Genomic DNA, 19649 nt, shown 5'->3' with positions numbered 1-19649 from the left:
TTTCCATGCAATTTCCCTTCTCTCTCCCTTTCCCCCTACTCGTCCCTGTTTAATGATAATCTTCTTCTCATGCTCTTCCTACCTGCTCTATTCTTAGTTGCCCTCCTTATATCAAAGAAGACATTTGGCATTTGTTTTTTAGGGATTGGCTAGCTTCACTTAGCATAATCTGCTCTAATGCCATTCATTTCCCTGCAAATGCCATGATTTTGTCATTTTTTAGTGCTGAGTAATACTCCATTTGTATAAATGCCACATTTTTTTTTATCCATTCATCTATTGAAGGGCTTCTAGGTTGGTTCCACAGTCTAGCTATTATGAATTGTGCTGCTATGAACATCGATGTAGCTGTATTCCTATAATACCCTCTTTTAAGGTCTTTGGGGAATAGTCCGAGAAGGGGAATAGCTGGGTCAAATGGTGGTTCCATTCCTAGCTTTCCGAGGAATCTTCATACTGTTTTCCAAATTGGCCGCACCAATTTGCAGTTCCACCAGCAATGTACAAGTGTACCCTTTTCCCCACATCCTCGCCAGCACTTGTTGTTTGACTTCATAATGGCTGCCATTCTTACTGGAGTGAGATGGTATCTTAGGGTAGTTTTGATTTGCATTTCTCTGATTGCTAGAGATGGTGAGCATTTTTTCATGTACTTGTTGATTGTTTGTATGTCCTCCTCTGAGAAGTGTCTGTTCAGGTCCTTGGCCCATTTGTTGATTGGGTTATTTATTTTCTTATTGTTTAATTTTTTGAGTTCTTTGTATACTCTGGATATTAGGGCTCTATCTGAAGTGTGAATAGTAAAAATTTGTTCCCAGGATGTAGGCTCCCTATTTACCTCTCTTATTGTTTCTCTTGCTGAGAAAAAACTTTTTAGTTTGAGTGAGTCCCATTTATTGATTCTTGTTTTTAACTCTTGTGCTATGGGTGTACTATTAAGGAATTTGGAGTCAGACCCCACAGTATGTAGATTGAAGCGAACTTTTTCTTCTATCAGACGCAGAGTCTCTGTTTTGATATCAAGCTCCTTGATCCATTTTGAGTTAACTTTTGTGCATGGCGAGAGAGAGGGATTCAGATTCATTTTGTTGCATATGGATTTCCAGGTTTCCCAGCACCATTTGTTGAAGATGCTATCCTTTCTCCATTGCATGCTTTTAACACCTTTGTCAAATATAAGATAGTTGTAATTTTGTGGATTGGTCTCTGTGTCCTCTATTCTGTACCATTGGTTCCCCCGCCTGTTTTGGTACCAGTACCATGCTGTTTTTGTTACTATTGCTCTGTAGAATAGTTTGAAGTCTGGTATCGCTATACCGCCTGTTTCACTCTTCCTGCTTAGAATTGCTTTTGCTATTCTGGGTCTTTTGTTTTTAAAAATATGGAACGCTTCATGAATTTGTGTGTCGTCCTTGCGCAGGGGCCATGCTAATCTTCTCTGTATTGTTCCAATTTTAGTATATGTGCTGCCGAAGCGAGCACGATTATAATATTTTTTTAAAAATATTTTGTTGAAGTTGGACATAATACCTTTATTTTATCTTTATGTGGTGCTAAGGATCGAACCCAGGGTCTTGCCCGTGCTAGGCGTGCACTCTATCGCTGAGCCACAATCCAGTCCCATAATATTTTTAATAATATTGTATTACATCTACCACTAAGTCAATTCCTGACTTTCAGAGACCTTCATATTTTAATTATATCCTTTCCCTGCACCTCCACCCTCCTGTTATGTTCCATCTTTGTTCCTATCCAACTCTTATTTCTTTTTCTCCTGGATAATTATTTACTGATAATCATTAATACAGTTTCACGTTTGATCTTTATATATGTCGTTTTCCATTGTTTTACTTTTTTTAAATCTTATTTTCCTTATCTCTTAAAAATGGCATTAAGAAATGGCTTTAAAAATATGACAATCTTTGTACTTTGGAACATTTAGTCCTTTTCGTGTAATTATATATTTGTATTTAAATCTTCTGTTATTACTTTGGAAGTGATACTCTGGTTGCTTTAAATAAAAGATTTTTATTTTCCTTGATTTTCTGCAATTTGACTACAGTATGTTTTGGTGTCAGTATCTTTTATGTATCTTGTTTGAACTTATTAGTCTTTTTGAATTTGTAATGTCTTTTATTGAAACTGGAACATTCTCAGCCATTATCTTTTAAAATAATAGGCTCCATTTTTCCTTCTCTTAAGACTTCAGTTGAACAAATACAAAACTTTCTCATTTTAGCCTCTCTTGTCCTCTTTTATGTGTTTTATATCAGTTTGTTTTTCTGTGATGTGTAAAAACATTAAATACCAAGCTGATCATTGATGTACCTTTATGAATCCTATTTGATTGTTATAATTTAAGTTAAAAATATTTTTCTCTTCCATTCATATTTTAAGAAAATCTTACCTCTTTATATTAAGAAATTCCTTGACTAGAATATCAGTTTTGCCAACTTTTAAAAAAATTTCTTTTCACATATTTCTTTGAAATTGCTTAAGAGACGCTGGACTTGTCAAAATGACTATATAGTCATAAATTATTGTTATGTCTTATCACAGTTCACCTGATGTACAGTTTGACAATCATTGTTATGAGTTTTGAACAGGAAAGTGATAGAAAAAGTCATTGATTTTTTTTTTTTTTTAAGTTTTTTAAAATTTTGGCTGAGTAGTTTTCCTGCATAGTGATGCAGTAATCATTTCAAGCTGTCCGAGTATAGCTCAAAAGAATTTGTTATAGAAATATGAGTGTTTGTCATATTGACTTATTTCTTTGGTTGATTTCGATTTGCCATTTTCTGGCTACCTTTTAAAAGTTTTCTTTGCTCTTTCTTCATTCATAGAAACTTAGCATTTTAGCTTTTCTTATGGTACAGATTTAATTGTTTAATATAGATCCCTGATATGAACTTTTGACACATTTGGGATAGTTGGGTTTTTGGGATAGTTGGGTTTTATTCTAATTTTGGAATAGGATATTATTTATTGAAAAGCTGCATAGGTATTTCAAAGAGTTCTTGTATTCCCCTCATACACTTTCCCCTAATGTTATAATTTTACATTATCTGGTATATTTTTCAAAACTACTAAACCGACTTTGGTATATTGCTGTTAACTGAACAACAGGCCTTACTCATATTTCACCAAGTTTTTTTTCACTAAATTTATTTTCTTGGGTATCATTCTGTACTTAAGGTTTGTTAATTTTTTATTGAACATTTTGTTATATTGCAAGGGCATTATTTAAGATGGCTAAATTGGAGTTTCTGAAATGTTTTTAAACTATATGCTAATTATTGGACCTCCTTATTTGAATATCACACATAAACTAAATAGAATTTTGCCTGTCTGGTATTCCAAAGTAGAACACTGGAAATCATTTTATTTTTAGACTTGTTGCCTGCATCACTCATTTATTCAACAACTAAATGTTGATTCCTTATGTTATACCTGGTTCTAGACTAGGATGAGGAGTTGCTGGCTAATAAGAACATAATTCTTGCTCTCTTAGAATTGATATGCTATTTGATCCCCTGTGCTTAATCTAATTATATCCTTGAATTTATCTCTAATCAAGGTTTTTTAACCTTGGAAGTGGTGACTATTTGGGGGTGAGTTAAATTTTTGTAATAGGCTGATGACCTTTGCACTGTAGAATGTATTATTAGCATCTCTAACTCCACCCACTAAATGTTGGTAGCACCCTCTCTGGATGGTAGCATCCAGACAATGCTAGTACCTCTAGGACAAGTTACCATTTCTCTAAACTTTTTGAAATGCAAATATGATCATGCCTTGCCTCCACTTCTCTCTTCAGTGACTTTAAATAGTCTCAGTTGTTTTAATGGGGCACAGAAAATTGACCTTTTCTCACCTGTACCTTGTGCTCTCCAGCATTATGCAACTGTTTGGCAATTCTTAGAGTCAGACATGTTTTGTTTTGTTATCCCTTTGTCTCTTCACATCTTGTATTTCTCTGTGAATTATCCCTTATTTTTTGTAAATTTTAAATGAGCATCTTTTAAATCTTAGATGCCATTGTTTAGGATTAAGTGATTTTAGGTAATTCTTTATTATAGTTTTTGACACATGCTTGCATCTATTTATTTACCTTTCTTTTCTTTAATGTATTATTAGGCTTTACAAAATGAGTAAGTTGTTTTTTACTCTTTCTAGGCTCAACTCCTCAGCATTAGTAAATATTAAATTAAAGGCTATAGGTAATTGGTGTAATTGATGCATTGGAGTGGCACAATCAAAGGTCAGAGGTAGGTATGGGGTTTTAAAAAAAATGATATAATTGGTAGTAAGAAGAAAGACAGTCCAAGGATAGCTTTACAGTAGGGGGGGGAACCCTGATTTTTAAGATATTAAGGTTTATGAGTGAATTAGGTTGTCAGTTTATTACACTTGGAATATTAAAACTATACTAATACAATTTAAGTACTATACTTGTCTCAGTGTTTTATGTCACTTTATTTTATAATCAGCTTATAAATCCTGACTGCTTTATATCTCCTGGTCCTTGATTTAAATTATTAACATCAAACTAGAGTTCAGTCTAAGTGTAGGACCTCCAAAGTGGTCAGCTGTTTCTAACACTCTAGAATTAATATTAATATTATTAATTAATATTAATATTATTAATTAATATTAATATCATTTTCATAATTAACAAAAACCATAACAACAACAAAAAACAGCCAAAAGATCCCATCAATCTGTTTTTTATTTTTTACTAACTTTTTATTCATTTACTGTAGAAGAGAGAACATGAGTATGTACTTGGCATAGCAGCATTTACTTTCAAAATATTAATGAATTGCCAATAGTACCTTTTCTGCTTTCTTATCTACATTATGCCTATTTTTAGCTATAGTTTATTCCATATATATAATTTTACTTCAGTAATAAAGGAACCATGGGTAGAGAGAAATCATGAAAGAAAAACCTTAAAATTTATATAGATTTTAAAGTTAAATTTGTAGTCATTTAATGCATATTTATTTTAAGAAAAAGATTATAATACATTAAAACAATCTTTTTTAATGATTTCATTGCATTTCTCTTAAATTTATCATATTAGTAAAATAAACTTTTACCTTTAGATCTTCCATTTCTCATCTTTTTTTTTTTTTTTTTTTTTTTTTGGCATGTTTACCTATATACTTACTTTTGTTTTACTTACTTTTCTGTGCAAGATTGCTGTTAAGTTCTCTAATCTTAGTGGGTGAGAATAATGAGTTTTGGGTAATCTGTTTGTTAGAAATGTTGTAAGGAAACAATAAGGAAATAACTTTGCCCTCAATAATATCATTATTGCCCAGATATCTAATAAGTCTGAAATCCTATCTATGTTTAAAATCCTGAGATTCTCTAATGAAACTAATTTGAACAAAGGCAGCAAGGGAGTCACTTAAAACTATATGCAAATCTTTGAAGAGAAAGTTTCTTCTACTTTCTCATTTTGAGTTCTGTATTTTGCCATGTTTCCAAAACTGTCTTTAAATTATTCCGCAGTTTGTAGTTTAACATTTATTCAGTCAGGAAGGTTTTTTCCCTAGACCCTTAGATTTAATTTTTTTGTTATGTATTTCTTATTTGTTGGATCGTTTCATCTATAAATCTATAAGGTTTAACATGCAGGATGTAATTTGACATTATTTAACATATCAATAAATTATAAGATTTTAAATGTCTGTGGGTTTTTATTCCTTTATCACTTGTTCTTTTCCTAATATTCTCTATTTATTCTTTTCTTTTATTCAGTTCATACTTAGTTCATACCTAGTTAGATTATCTACTCATTACTTATTTAAATGCATTATTGTTTTTTCAGTATTTTTTCTTTCAAAACATTTTCTTCTGCATTCCTAGTCATAATCCTAGTATAACGGTTCTATAATTTGTGCTTTTTATGTAATTATTTCTGATACAGATATTTTGTTTTATTGTCTTGGTCTTTTAATTATTTCCCTAAATGGTCTTCATATTTCCATTTGGCATGGTTTTAGTTTTCTTAACTTTCTTCTCCCTGCCTTTCTTCTGTAGTCTATTTCTTTTCTTCTTTTCCTTTCAAAAACAGACTTCCAAGATGTATTTGTATTTTTGTTTGGGAGGGGGGAGTTTATTTCAGGGAAATAAAGTGAATGTTTATTATGACAAAGTACCAAATATATGAAAGAGATTTTACTTTTATTTTGCTTAGATTTCTTTTCAAATTATGGTTGACCAAAAGGGTGAAACTTTTGAAGAATGACAGTTTCCCTAAGTGAGTTGAAATTACTACTCTTATAACTGTGTGTTAATTTTTTTGATAAATAATAAAATCAAATTTGCTTTTAGATTATAGATATGATGAGGAACATTCCATCCCTTGTGATTTATCTGGCTAGCAATTTCAGTAGTAATTAGGAAACACTTGCCATTTCTCCCCCATCATATATTTCCCAGAATGATTAAGTTTTATGTTCAATTTTATATCTTCGTAAATGAAACAAAGTATTCAGATACAGTCTCTTACTTCAGGGATTCTTTGAATTAAAGGATTTGAACATTTTTCTAGATATCTTTTGAAACTAGGAAGTTTGTAATCAGTTGTAGATATTTATATAATAGTGCAACAATTTTCAGCTCTTTAAGGAAGCCAGAGGGGGAAAATAGTATCTCTCAAGGCCCCAACTTCCTTAATAAGACGCCTGTAGCACAAGAATTAAAACCAAGAATCAACAAATGGGATGGATTCAAACTAAAAAGTTTTTTTCTCAGCAAAAGAGATAATATGTGAGGTGAATAGGGAGCCTACATCCTGGGAACAAATTTTTACCTCTCACACATCAGATAGAGCTCTAATCTCTAGGGTGTATAAAGAGCTCAACAAGATAAGCACCAAAGAAACAAATAATTCAATCAATAAATGGGCCAAGAACCTGAAAAGACACTTCTCAGAAAAGGATATACAGTCAATCAACAAATATATGAAAAAATGCTCATTATCTCTAGCAATCAGAGAAATGCAAATCAAAACTACTCTAAGATAGCATCTCACTCCAGTAAGACTGGCAGCCATTATGAAGACAAATAACAAGTGCTGGCGAGGATGCGGGAGGAAAAAGGTACACTCATACACTGCTGGTGGGACTGCAAATTTGTGCAGCCAATTTGGAAAGCAATATGAAGATTCCTTGGAAAGCTGGGAATGGAACCACCATTTGACCCAGCTATTCCTCTTCTTGGACTATACCCAAACAACCTAAAAACAGCATATTACAGGGACACAGCCGCATCAATGTTTATAGCAACACAGTTCACAATAGCTAAACTGGAGCCAACCTAGATGTCTTTCAGTGGATGAATGGATTAAAAAATGTGGCATTTATACACAATGGAATATTACTCGGCACTAAAAAAGAATAAGATCATGGCATTTGCAGGAAAATGGATGGCATTAGAGAAGATTATGCTAAGTGAAGTTAGCCAATACCAAAAAATAAATGCCGATCCCCAAAAACAAATGCCGAATGTCTTCTCTGTTATAAACGGGGGAGGGTGGGTGACGGGGAGGGGGGGTGACTCAAAATGGGGTTGGGTGAGAGAGCAAGGGAGGAAGATTACCTCTGGACAGAGAATAGGGGTGGGAGGGAATGGGAGAGAGAAGGGAAATAGCATGGATGGTGAAAGGAGACCCTCATCATTATACAAACTACATGTATGAAGATATGTGAATTTGGTGTCAACATACCTTATATATAATCAGAGATATGATAAATTATGGTATAATGGTGTATTAAGAATTGTAATGTAAAAAAAAAAAAACAAACCCTAATCAGTTGTTTTCAAACGTGTCCACATCATAAAAGTCAGGAAACTTAAAGAAACTGTCACAGAATTGAGAGGCTAATGACGAATTTGAAAGTTGTATCCTGGATTAGATTCAGTAAAAGAAGAAAAAAAGACATTGATAGGAAATGTGAAATTCAGATCAAATTTGTAGTTGATTATTATAACAATAATTTCTTAGCTTTAATATATGTACTACAGTTATAATATGTTAACATCAGAAGAATCTAACTGAAAGCTTATGGAAACACTATTCCACATTTCTAAATCTAAAATCATTTCATAAAGTGATAGTTAATAATCATAGAATACATTAATAAATAACAGATTTTCAATGAAAAAAAATCTCTTTTTTTTTTTTTTTGTTACCAGGAATTGAACTCAGGGGCACTCAACATCTGAGCCACAACCCCAGCCCTTTTTCTTTTTTTTTTGAGATAGGGTCTCACTGATTTGTTTAAGGCCTCCAATTGCTGAGGCTGGCTTTGACCTGCTTCAGCCTCCCAAATAACTGGAATATAGGCATGGGCCACCATGTCCAGCATGAAAGTCTTTAAGATTAGAAGAGAAACTGTAATCGGGTAGATTTACTTTTATAATACCTAATGATTTGGTTGTTGAGGGTCAGTACTTATAGAATGTTTGTATAAAAATATTGAGTTTGGAAAACATTTTTGTACCGTTTATTTTCATAGCAACTCTGTACCGTACCCCTACTTTATTAATGAGAAAAAACAAAGCTTAGAGAGAGAGTACTTACTTCAGTTAGTTCTTTCGTTATTTTGCTTTAGATCTTACACGTTTAGCTATATCACATTTATATAGCCCCTTTTCCTTTTTCGAATTTCTTCTTTTAAATATTTTATTAGTTGTCAATAGACTTTATTATTTATATGTGGTGCTAAAAATTGAACCCAGTGCCTCACACATGCTACTGCAAATACTCTACCACTAAGTTAGGACTCCAGCCTCCTTTGTGAATTTCTTTATATGTTAATGTTGAACTAGCTGTATCCTATTGATTTGGGTACAGCAGTCTTTTGAATTGTGCCTCAGTATATGAACTCTAAAAACAATAAATCAAGTATATATTGCCAGATAAATCAAGTATATATTGCCAGATAAATCCTTAAATTTAAGAAGAGAGATTTGATTTCTTGAGAGAATTGTAAGAATCTTGGTATCAAACCAATTAATTTTTTTTCTGAAATGAAATTTTATTTTTTGAACCCTTTGGTTTCTTTTACTGAATTGGCTTTTTTTTTTTTTTTAATAGTTATATCCTTTCTGATCCTTTCTCATTGTGGTCAAGAAAGAAAACTGCAATTAATTATCCCAAAGCAATCTTATATTATCCTATTCTTTTCTCCCAAAAACTCTTCAACATATTATTACTAGAATTTAGTCAAATGTGTCACATAGCTTAGAAGGCATCTACATTTTTCCCTACCTTCTCAGTCTCTTCAACACTTGACTTCTTTATGTGCTTTAGTACTATTCTGTTTCCAGCCTGAGGTCATCCATTGTACATGCTGTTTTTCAACCTCAGATCTTAGTTTAAATGTCTGCTTTTTAGAGACATTTGCCTGGACTTTCTGATAAACTGCCTCCCACATGTTTAGAACTCTTTTATTTATATTTCAAGATTTTCCTTCAAATAGAAGATAGTACTTAATCATTGTTGTAAGTCTGTTTCATGCCTTTCTTGCCTGATAGACTGCAGTCTCCATGGGGGTAAATACCCATGTTTTTTTTTGTACCCCGGTTGCACTCTTTAGCCTGTAGTTGGCTCATAGGTGCTCTATAAATATTTGTTGACTCCACATTGAATGATTAAAATGTTTGACATAAAACTACATAACTTAAAATACTTTTTTATTTAAAAGCAAAACATGGTTTGTTAGGTTTACCTCAGTGAGAGCCTATGTTTAACATACATATGAGGCCCTGGGTTTAGTCCTTAGCACCACCAAACTAAAAGGAAATTTAAAAAATGTTGAAGGAAATAACTGCAAAAAAAGGTATAATATTGAAAATATTGTACCACTGTAGTATTTTGAGATGGCAACAGACTGGTTTCTAGGAAATAAAATAAAAGGGGAAGATGAATAATATTCCTAGTAATTTAATGTCTGCTTTTTATTTATTTATTTTGTGCGAGGGGATTGAACTCAGGGACACTCAACCACTGAGCCACATCCTCAGCCCTATTTTGTATTAGAGACAGCATCTCACTGAGTTGCTTAGTGCCTTGCTTTTGCTGAGGCTGGCTTTGAACTCCCAGTCCTGCGCCGCTGGGATTACAAGCATGCGCCATTTCGCCCAGCCTGTCTGCCCTTTTTTGATGTGCTTGTTATATACTTGGTTCATGAAATTTTTGGTTTAATTCTTGAGATCATGATGTCATTACTTTCTGTATTTTACTAGATAGTATTTCAGTTTACCTTTTTATACATTATTCATCTTTAATGGTAGCTGCTAAATCTTAAAAATCTGATATTTTTGAAACGGGTACAAGTAAACATTAAAACTGAAAATATTGGGGCTGGGATTATGGCTCAGGTAGAGGGCTCGCCTCACATGTGCAAGTCCCTGGGTTCGATTCTCAGCACCACATAAAAATAAATAAAAGTTATTATACAACTACAAAAAATATTTTAAAAAACTGAAAATATGAATATGAATTATTTGGAAAGTAGTTACTTTGTGTGCAAATTTTTTTAGTGTAATAAAGAAGAGAGAAACATTTAGTGGGTATTGTGTTGCCTGGGTTTCCTTTATTCTTCTATTCCCCATTACTTGTTTCTCCATTTTATGAACAAAAACTAATTAGAGGATTATCCTTTTAATGTTGCTCTCCCTTCCTACTTTGACTGAAGATGTTATTTTGTCTTGTTCCTTTGTTGGTCAGTTGCTAGTTGCTGAAGAAGAGACTGGATGACTCGTAGAAATAGACCAATATGTGTTGAATTATTTTATAGATTATCTCTGACTCTTGAAATATTATTATTTGGTTGTCATTTCTTGCTAATATATATTAGTAACCTCAAAACTTCTGTGGCAAGCCTTTCCATTGTGGCTCTACAGTGAATTATATGTTGTTCCTTATATAGTTTCCTCCTAAATTATCTTTAACATTTTTCTCTTTTTTACTTCAAAGTATCACTAAGCTAAAAGTAGCTTTGTGATAGCTTACTTGCCTAGCATTTATTAGGCCCTGTATTCAGTTCCCAGTACTTCAATAACAAAACCAAAAAAACCTCAAAGGGAGAGATTTTTAGTGTGTGCATGGTACTAGGGATTAAACCTAGAGGTACAACAAAACTTTAAAACAAAATTGATTATCTTATGGCTTTCTAATCAAAACGTGAATTCTTTCTTTAAAGCATCTCGTTTTTCAAGCCAGTGTCAAATTGGCGATGGTCATTTTTTATAGTATAATACATAGTTACATTTTGTCCAGTTTTTAATTTTTTAAAAATATTGTTTAATTTTCACATCATTATCCCTACGTCTGTTTTTATTAGTCTTTAAATTTAAGTTAATCTCTTCAGACATTTTAGATTTTTCTTTACTGCCTTTTTAAATTCCTTGAAGTAGATTGATCTGTATTTTATTTAATAATGAATTAGAATGAATACATGTCCAATGAAGAAAGCTTAGAAAACAGAAGAGCTCCAAAATTGTTCTCACTGGTTATCTTCTATTAATACTTTGGAATGTTCCCTTTCAATCTTTCCCCCTAATATTTGTGTCCATTGCCACACTGTAATAGTTATTGGTAAGAATAGTCCCATAGTGGGGATAATAGTTCTTATCTCCAAGGTTGGTTGAGGATTAAATGAGAATATAGGTAAAAGTGGTTTGAATAATGTCTGGTGTGTAATACAGCATTCAGAAAATATTAGCCATTATTTTGCAAATCAGTTGCATACAAGAATGTATCATTGAAGGTCTCCTACCATTTCCATATGCTTTCCCTTCTCTCTCCCTTTCTCTCCCCCCATTCGTCTTTGTTTACTATTAGTCTTTTCCTCATGCTCTTCCTTCCTGTTCTGTTCTTAGTTGCTCTCTTTATATCAAAGAAGACATTTGGCATTTGTTTTTTAGGGCTTGGCTAGCTTCACTTAGCATAATCTGCTCTAATGCCATCCATTTCCCTGCAAATTCTATGATTTTGTCATTTTTTAATGCTGCGTAGTATTCCATTGTGTATAGATGCCACATTTTTTTTATCCATTCATCTATTGAAGGGCATCTAGGTTGGTTCCAGTATAGCTATTGTGAATTGTGCCGCTATAATCATTGATGCAGCTAGACTGTGGAACCAACCCAGATGCCCTTCAATAGATGAATGGATAAAAAATGTGGCATTTATACACCATGGAGTATTACGCAGCACTAAAAAATGATATCTAGCTCCTTGATCCATTTTGAGTTAACTTTTGTGGATGGCGAGAGAAAGGGATTAAATTTCATTTTGTTGCATATGGATTTCCAATTTTTCCAGCACCATTTGTTGAAGATGCTATCCTTCCTCCATTGCATGTTTTTAGCTCCTTTATCAAATATAAGATAGTTGTAACTTTGTGGATTAGTCTCTGTGTCCTCTATTCTGTACCATTGGTGTACTCTTGTTTTTAATTACTATTTTTGTAGTTCATTCAAGTTTAGTTTTAGTTTTATCAATTTCTTTGTCTTATAGTAATGTATTATTAGTCTTATTTAGAAAATCTTTATTAATGCAGATTGTGGAAATTAAAATGAAGCCTAGGTACTGATTATCCAGAATTTACTCTTGTGTATTTAAATTGAGGAACATTTTCTGTGTTTGTATATTATACATCATAATTTCATAGTTACTTTTACATTTTACTCAGAGAAACCTTGGGAGCCTTTATTCCAACTGTTTTCTTTAACCAGAAGCACAGATGGAATAAAATTAGTCAAAATGGTATTTTTAAAAATGACTTTAATAAAAATTGTTTCAAACAACCTTCTGGTGAAATGTCCTAATGTTTCTTATTTGAACACCCATATTTTCTATATCAAACGATGCCCAAGTGGTACTGAGATACTTTCTGACTTTAAATATTCTGTCTCCGTATTGCTTTCTCATCTAATTTTTCTGTTACAAAAATTGTTACTCCAGGTTTTGGAATCTAATGCTACATGCTTCTTGAATTCATTCATTAGGTTACTGTCAAGGCTGTTTTCATAAGTTGATAGAAGTTATAGTGACTAGTTCTTCTTGGGTCCTCTAATTCTACTATATAGCTTGTTATTGTCCTTAACAGTCACAAAATAACAATAACAAAATAGTAAACTCTGCATTTTTGTTATTTGATAGTGATTTTAATTTTTCCAAATTATCTTTTAATTTTGATCTTGAATAAGTTGTTTTGGTTTTGTGTGCTTTACAGTACTTGCAAAAGGAGGAAAAGTCTGCATATTTTGATGATGGTATTTCTGCATTAGTACTTATTCTTATCATGTACTTTTCTAGTATCCTCAAAAAGGTAATTGCTAAGGTTATTATAGATGCTTTTTTATAGTAACTTCTTTCCTTTTTTATGAACTTGTTTTAATAGTACATAGTTGTAGTGAGAGAAACTAGGGCAGCTTTGATTATGTTAATCTTTTTATAAAATCATCTGCATTGAAAACTTGGACCCAGCCTATAGAAAGAAAGCATGACCATGTTCCTGGACTTAAAAAAATGTCAGTTCTGTGGCTGGAGTTGTGACTCAGTGGCAGAGTGCTTGCCTAGCATGAGTGAGGTACTGGGTTTGATCCTTAGCACCACATAAAAATAAATATATAAAATAAAGGTATTGTGTCCATCTACAACTAAAAAGTAAAAAATACATATTTCAAAAAAAGGCAGTTCTTTGCCAACAAATGATTTTAGACTTAAATTTCCAACAAGTTTTAAAAAAAACTTGCACTTATCTGCAAAATTAATTAATCAATAATCAAGAATAAGATGTTTTTTTAAAAAATATTTTTAGTTGTAGATGGATACAATACCTTTGTTTTATTTATGTATTTTTATGTGGTGCTGAGGATTGAATCAAGGACCTCACATGTGCGAGGCAAGTTTTCTATCACTGACCTACAACCCCAGCCCTGAGAATAGATATTTTTAAATGGAATCATAATGAAGAGGAATACCCAGATATTAAAACATTATATAAGTATAAAATTGAAATTTTGGTAGTGGCATATTTAAGGCATGTCATTGGCCTAGTGTGTGTGTATGTATGTGTGTGGGTGTGTATAAATATTATATATTGTGTATATGTGTACATATATATACATATGTATATAAACATAGACACATACACATATACACACACACACACACACATATATATATATGTAATCACAATATAACAGAAAATAGGATTAGTAAATGGGAAGGCAGGAACCAAATGATCGATTATTTGGGGGGAGGAAAAATACCCTTAGAGACTCAGTAGTGTGTACTAAAATTGCAGATGTATTAAAAAAATTAAATGAGGGGCTGGGATTGTAGGTCAGTGGTCAAGCACTTGCCTCAGCACTACATATAAATAAAAATACATCTACAATTAAAACAATTTTTAAAAAGTTAAATGAGAACTTTAAACCACAAAAAACATTAAGTGGCTATTTATTGTACTGTTTTCTAGTAGGAAGACTTTTCATATTAAAACTAAAGTAGAAATCAAAGGAAAGGAAAAATATGGATTAAAATGACTGTGTAAAACTGTGGGATGTCAGATAACAACAGAATATGAAAACCAAGTGTATTGTGGAAAATGGAAATGTTTCCCTAGTAATATAACTGGAGAAATTGAGGTTTAGAAGAGTAACTTGCATAAAGTCTCCACAGTGTCAGATTATAACAAAAATCTTTCAAACTTAAAACCTCTTTCTCATTAAGGAATATGGCATAGCTATTAAGATGCTGTTCATGAGGAAACAGTTTTTAAAATTTATAAAGTGATTGTTTTAGGTAGTAGAATTAAGGATTCTTTCATTTATGCTGTTATTTTCTAAATTGAGTATGAATTAGTATTGTGATTAGAGAAATAAATCAATTCTTAAAAACCACTAGATGTGGATTAATAAGAAGTGACTTGGGAGTTTGATTTATCATCTTACTACCTAGAGAAGAAATAGATAAGAAGCCACTGTCTGGATATACTTATCATTATAGCTAATTATGTTTAAGAAATTGCGGGTCTCTTGTTTATCTCTAGTGAGTATATAGAGTTGTATATATAGACTTCATTTTAAAGATTGCTCTGAATGATTTCCTACAAATGACATTTTTCACTATTTTGTTCCTTTTTTACTTTAGACTTTAAACGGACTGATAATTCAAATGAATAACAGTGATTTCTGAAATTTTTATTTCATTTTCTGATCTATTTTCAGAAAATTGAGTAAATGTGTTGTTTTATGTTTTAGTCAGCTTTTGAAACAGTTGGCTCCATTCCTCTATTCTCCAGGTGAGGCTGAATGAACATGCCATTGCAAGAGAGTGTAGTGGAGGGAAGCAGCTCACATCATGATCAGAAAGCAGAGAGAGAGAGAGAGATATCGATCGATCTATTCTCCAGATACAAAATATATACCCAAAAGCCATGCCCCAAGTCCCACCAACACCACCCATATCCTACCACTTCATTTACCACTGAAGGGGATTAGTTCAATGATTGGGTTAAGACTCTTATAACCCAATTATATCTCCTGAATCTTCTGGCATTGTCTTATATGTGACCTTTGGGGGACACCTCACATCCAAACCATAACATGTATTCTGCCCTCCTTTGCAAGTTTATATATATGTAGCAGTTGAAATGAAACACTAGTTAGAGACATTTTGGAGTTTTTACTCTATCAGATAAAGAAATTCTCCGTTTTTGTTTTATTCCTAAACCTAATTGTTTTAGTGCTATGTAATTTATCAATTTGCCTGATACACATGGATCATCTATTAAACAGCAGCCATAATTTTCATCTCTTATTCTAGTTGAAATAGAAAACAAAACAAGAAAATACTGCCCATGTGTAGTTTGTTATGTTGTAGTGGGAGGAGGTTGGAAACAAGAAAGGTACATAATAAGCAAATAAACTTATAGTATCAGGTGACTAATGATAAAAAACAAATACAGAACTACAGAAAGGTGGGTCAAGGAAGGTGTTAAGGAGTAGGCTGTAATTTCCAGTGGGCTGAGTTTAGGCTTAATTGAGAAAGTAATAAACATCTGAGAGAAGACTTAAAAGTGGTTGGCATTGTAGACCGAGGGAAAAAGCCAGTTTCTAAGTTAGTAGCTTGTCTGATGTGTTGGAAGAATGGGGGAGGTTAGAATGGATAGGGCAGACCATGGGGAGAAGTAGTAGAGGAGGTCAGAGAGTAATAGGAGATAAGTTGGTGCAGGGTCATATTAAGTTAATGGATAAGGACATTTGCTCTTATTCTGAATAAAATGAAATGAAGAACACTGCATTTTTGAGAGAGAAGTGATGTTAGAAGGCACCAAGTTAGGATGCATTTGAAATTTATCACAGTCTTATTGCAGGAGGTATCTTCCTGACACTTGAGGATAAGAAAGAATTTGCCAAGTGAAAAGGATTTAGAGGTGCTTTGGCAAGCTTTAAGAATATTTCCAAGGAACTGAACAGACACTTCATAGAAGAAGAAATACAATTGATCAACAAATATATGAAAAAGTATTCAACATTTCTAGCAATTAGAGAAATGCAAATCAAAACTACTCTAATATTTCATCTCACACCTGTCAGAATGGCAATTATCAAGAATATAGGCAACAATAAATGTTGGTGAGGGTGTGGTGAAAAGGGTATACTCGCACATTGCTGGTGGGACTGCAAATTGGTGAAACCACTATGGAAAGCAGTATGGAAATTCCTCAGAAAACTGGGAATGGAACCACCATTTTACCCAGCTATCCCACTCTTTGGTTTATACCCAAAGGACTTAAAATCGGCATACTATAGTAACATAGCCACATGAATGTTCATAGCAGCTCAATTCACAATAGCTAGATTATTGAACCATTAGGTGTCCCTCAATGGTTGAATTGATAAGGAAAATGTGGTGTAAATACTCAATGGAAGATTGCTCAGCCTTAAAGAAGAGTGAAATTATGGCATTTGCCAATAAATGGTTGGGAGTTGGAGAATGTTTATGCTAAGCAAAATAAGCCAATCCCACAAAACCAAAGGCTGGATGTTCTAATATGTGGATGCTAGTTCACAATAAGGTGGGGGGATACTAGGGAAGAATAGTGTTACCTTAGATTGGGTAGAGGAAAGTGATGGGAGGGGAGGGGAGAGGAGAGGATGTAGGGATTGGAAAGATAGCAGAATGAAACAGATATTATTACTTTATGTGTATATGTGACTACATGAACAATATGATTCTGCAATATATACACTTTATGTATCTATTTTTATGTGGTGTTGAGGATTGAGCCCAGAACCTCACATCTGTGAGGCAAGTGTTCTACCGCTGAGTCACCACCCCAGCCTCAGTATATGTACTTCCTTTTTAATATTTATTTTTTAGTTATATGGACACAATATCTTTTTATTTTTATGTGGTGCTGAGGATGGAACCCAGTGCCTCACGCATGCGAGGCGAGCGCTCTACCTCTGAGCCACAACCCTAGCCCCCCCAGTATATGTACTTTTAAATCAAAGTCATGTGCTACTCAATTTAAGTTTAAGTTTAAAACTAAATAATGTCATGTAAAGAACTTAATTCTTTGTGTCCTCTTATATGTTTAATCGTGCTCATTTTAAAAATTAACATTCTAGTTCAATAAAATTTAAATTCCTATAATCTGAGACTTTTTTTTTTACTCAAAAATCCAATTGTTACACTTTTATTAGAAAGTGAATAATCACCATTTGCTTTTGTGCCATGCAGCTATAAATTAAATTGAACTATTTTGTGTATCTTAATTAAGATTCATTTATATACATTCTTTGAAAGGTTCTTTACTCAGTTGTGAGAAATACAAGAGAATTTTAGTTCATTATTAAAGTAAAGATCTAAGTAGGGAAGATTGACATTGGTATACATACCTTTGTAAAAATTATTTACTTATTTGGTTTGGTCAGGTCTTCCTCAAATTTAGCATTATTCAGTTGTACTTCAGGTACTGAACAATACATAACATTTCTTCTTATCTAACACCAATAGTTATAGTTTGAACCACCAACTAATTACCTTGGAACTTTTATATATTTTTCTGTCTGTCTGGCATATATTTTAGTGCTGTTGCACAAGTTTGTAAAGTGGTTTAATACAAGGACTCTGCTAGTTACAGTCTTTAGGACATGTTCATAGTGTAGCTACTAAGTAGCTCAATAGTTAACTGGTTAACTAAGCATTATGAAGGGTAGTGTACAATATAGTTTAAATTATGTTGCACTTATTTGTTTGGTACTGCAGATTGAACCCAGGAGTGCTTAGGCACTGAGCCACATGAACCACATCCCCAGCTCTTTGTGTGTGTGTGTATGTGTGTGTATGTATTTTTGAGACAGGGTCTCAATGTTGAAGCTGGTTTTGAACTAGTAATCCTCCTGCCCAAGTCTTCCACAACATAGGGATTATCGGTGTGTTCCACAGCAGCTGGTCTGTTTCACTTTTAATGGGTTTCTGGAAGGTTTTACTTGAACACTTAACTGTAAAGTGATTTTTTTGAAAGGGATATTCTTTTTTCAATTGACTCCCAAAATAGAAATAGTTAATTTTACCTCAGCTCAAATATTTAGTAAAAAAGTTTAGGACAGTAGTAACATTTTCTTACGTGTAAAGGAAGTGTGTTTTTTTTTTTTTAAACCTAGACAATACTTTGTTAGCTCTGATTTTTAGATTATTTATATAAAATTTTAATATGCATACTAGTGCTTGATCATTGCAAAATGGTAGTTTTAATTATCTCCAGCATCTTCATACCTTCAGAATCGTGCTAAATATTTTCATAAAATTTGACATTTTGAGAATTTTATAAGTTTTTAATAGAATTAAACCACATCTTGAAACATGGTCAATGCTTGTATGGTATGTCATCACTTATTTTCTTACAGAAGAGACAAGTGAGTCTGAGATGTCAGTAGTTCTTGGTATTTGAATAAGATGATTTGAGTTTTCTTAAGGCAGAACAATTGATGTCTGTGGTATTATGTGATTCTTACATGAAATCAGTTTGGAGTCCAAGTATTGGAGGATGTATTTTACCAATTCATTTCTGTGCAAAAGGAAAATGTGTCAGAGGCCAAACTGTGATGGAAACTTTCTAAGTCTTTGTAAATTAACTTTCTAAATCTCTGTATAACCAGCTTAACCATAAACATGCCAGTTAGCAACTGTCAAACCTTGTCTTAGACATTCCCAGTTGTTAGAATAGATTGTTATATAGAATTTATATGCTAACAGAAAGAGAAATACTCTTCAAATATAAAGTGATTGCTTTAGCTAAAGAACATTTAAGCATGATATAAGTTTATTTCTTTGAGATATTCTTGCTTTAGAATGTAATATTTAGCATCCATCTTCATCTCTCTTTACTAGGTCCCAAGATTTTTTTTTTTCTTTCCTCTTTTGGCTTGCAAATACAGTGTGAGTCAAAAATGTACTGGATATGGGGGGGGCCGGGGTGCTGAGACTCTTTTTAATACACCTGAGATATTTATGTTTCATCAGCTTTTAGGGCACAATTGTTAGGTCTAAATCTAGGTTAAGTAGTATTTTGTGTATATATTTTTCTTTGGGACCAAATTCA

The 19649-nt window shown here is 32.8% G+C and overlaps 1 protein-coding gene across 2 annotated transcripts in view; it reads left to right on the top strand.

Moving 5' to 3' along the window:
- The window catches only part of PHIP (PHIP subunit of CUL4-Ring ligase complex), a 138684-nt gene that overhangs the window by 19513 nt on the left and 99522 nt on the right, over nucleotides 1-19649 (top strand). The window lies entirely within an intron of this gene.

The sequence above is a fragment of the Spermophilus citellus genome (assembly GCF_964194105.1).
Source record: "Spermophilus citellus genome assembly, chromosome: 5".
Taxonomy (NCBI): domain Eukaryota; kingdom Metazoa; phylum Chordata; class Mammalia; order Rodentia; family Sciuridae; genus Spermophilus; species Spermophilus citellus.
This window is presented reverse-complemented; position numbering and strand designations above follow the sequence as displayed.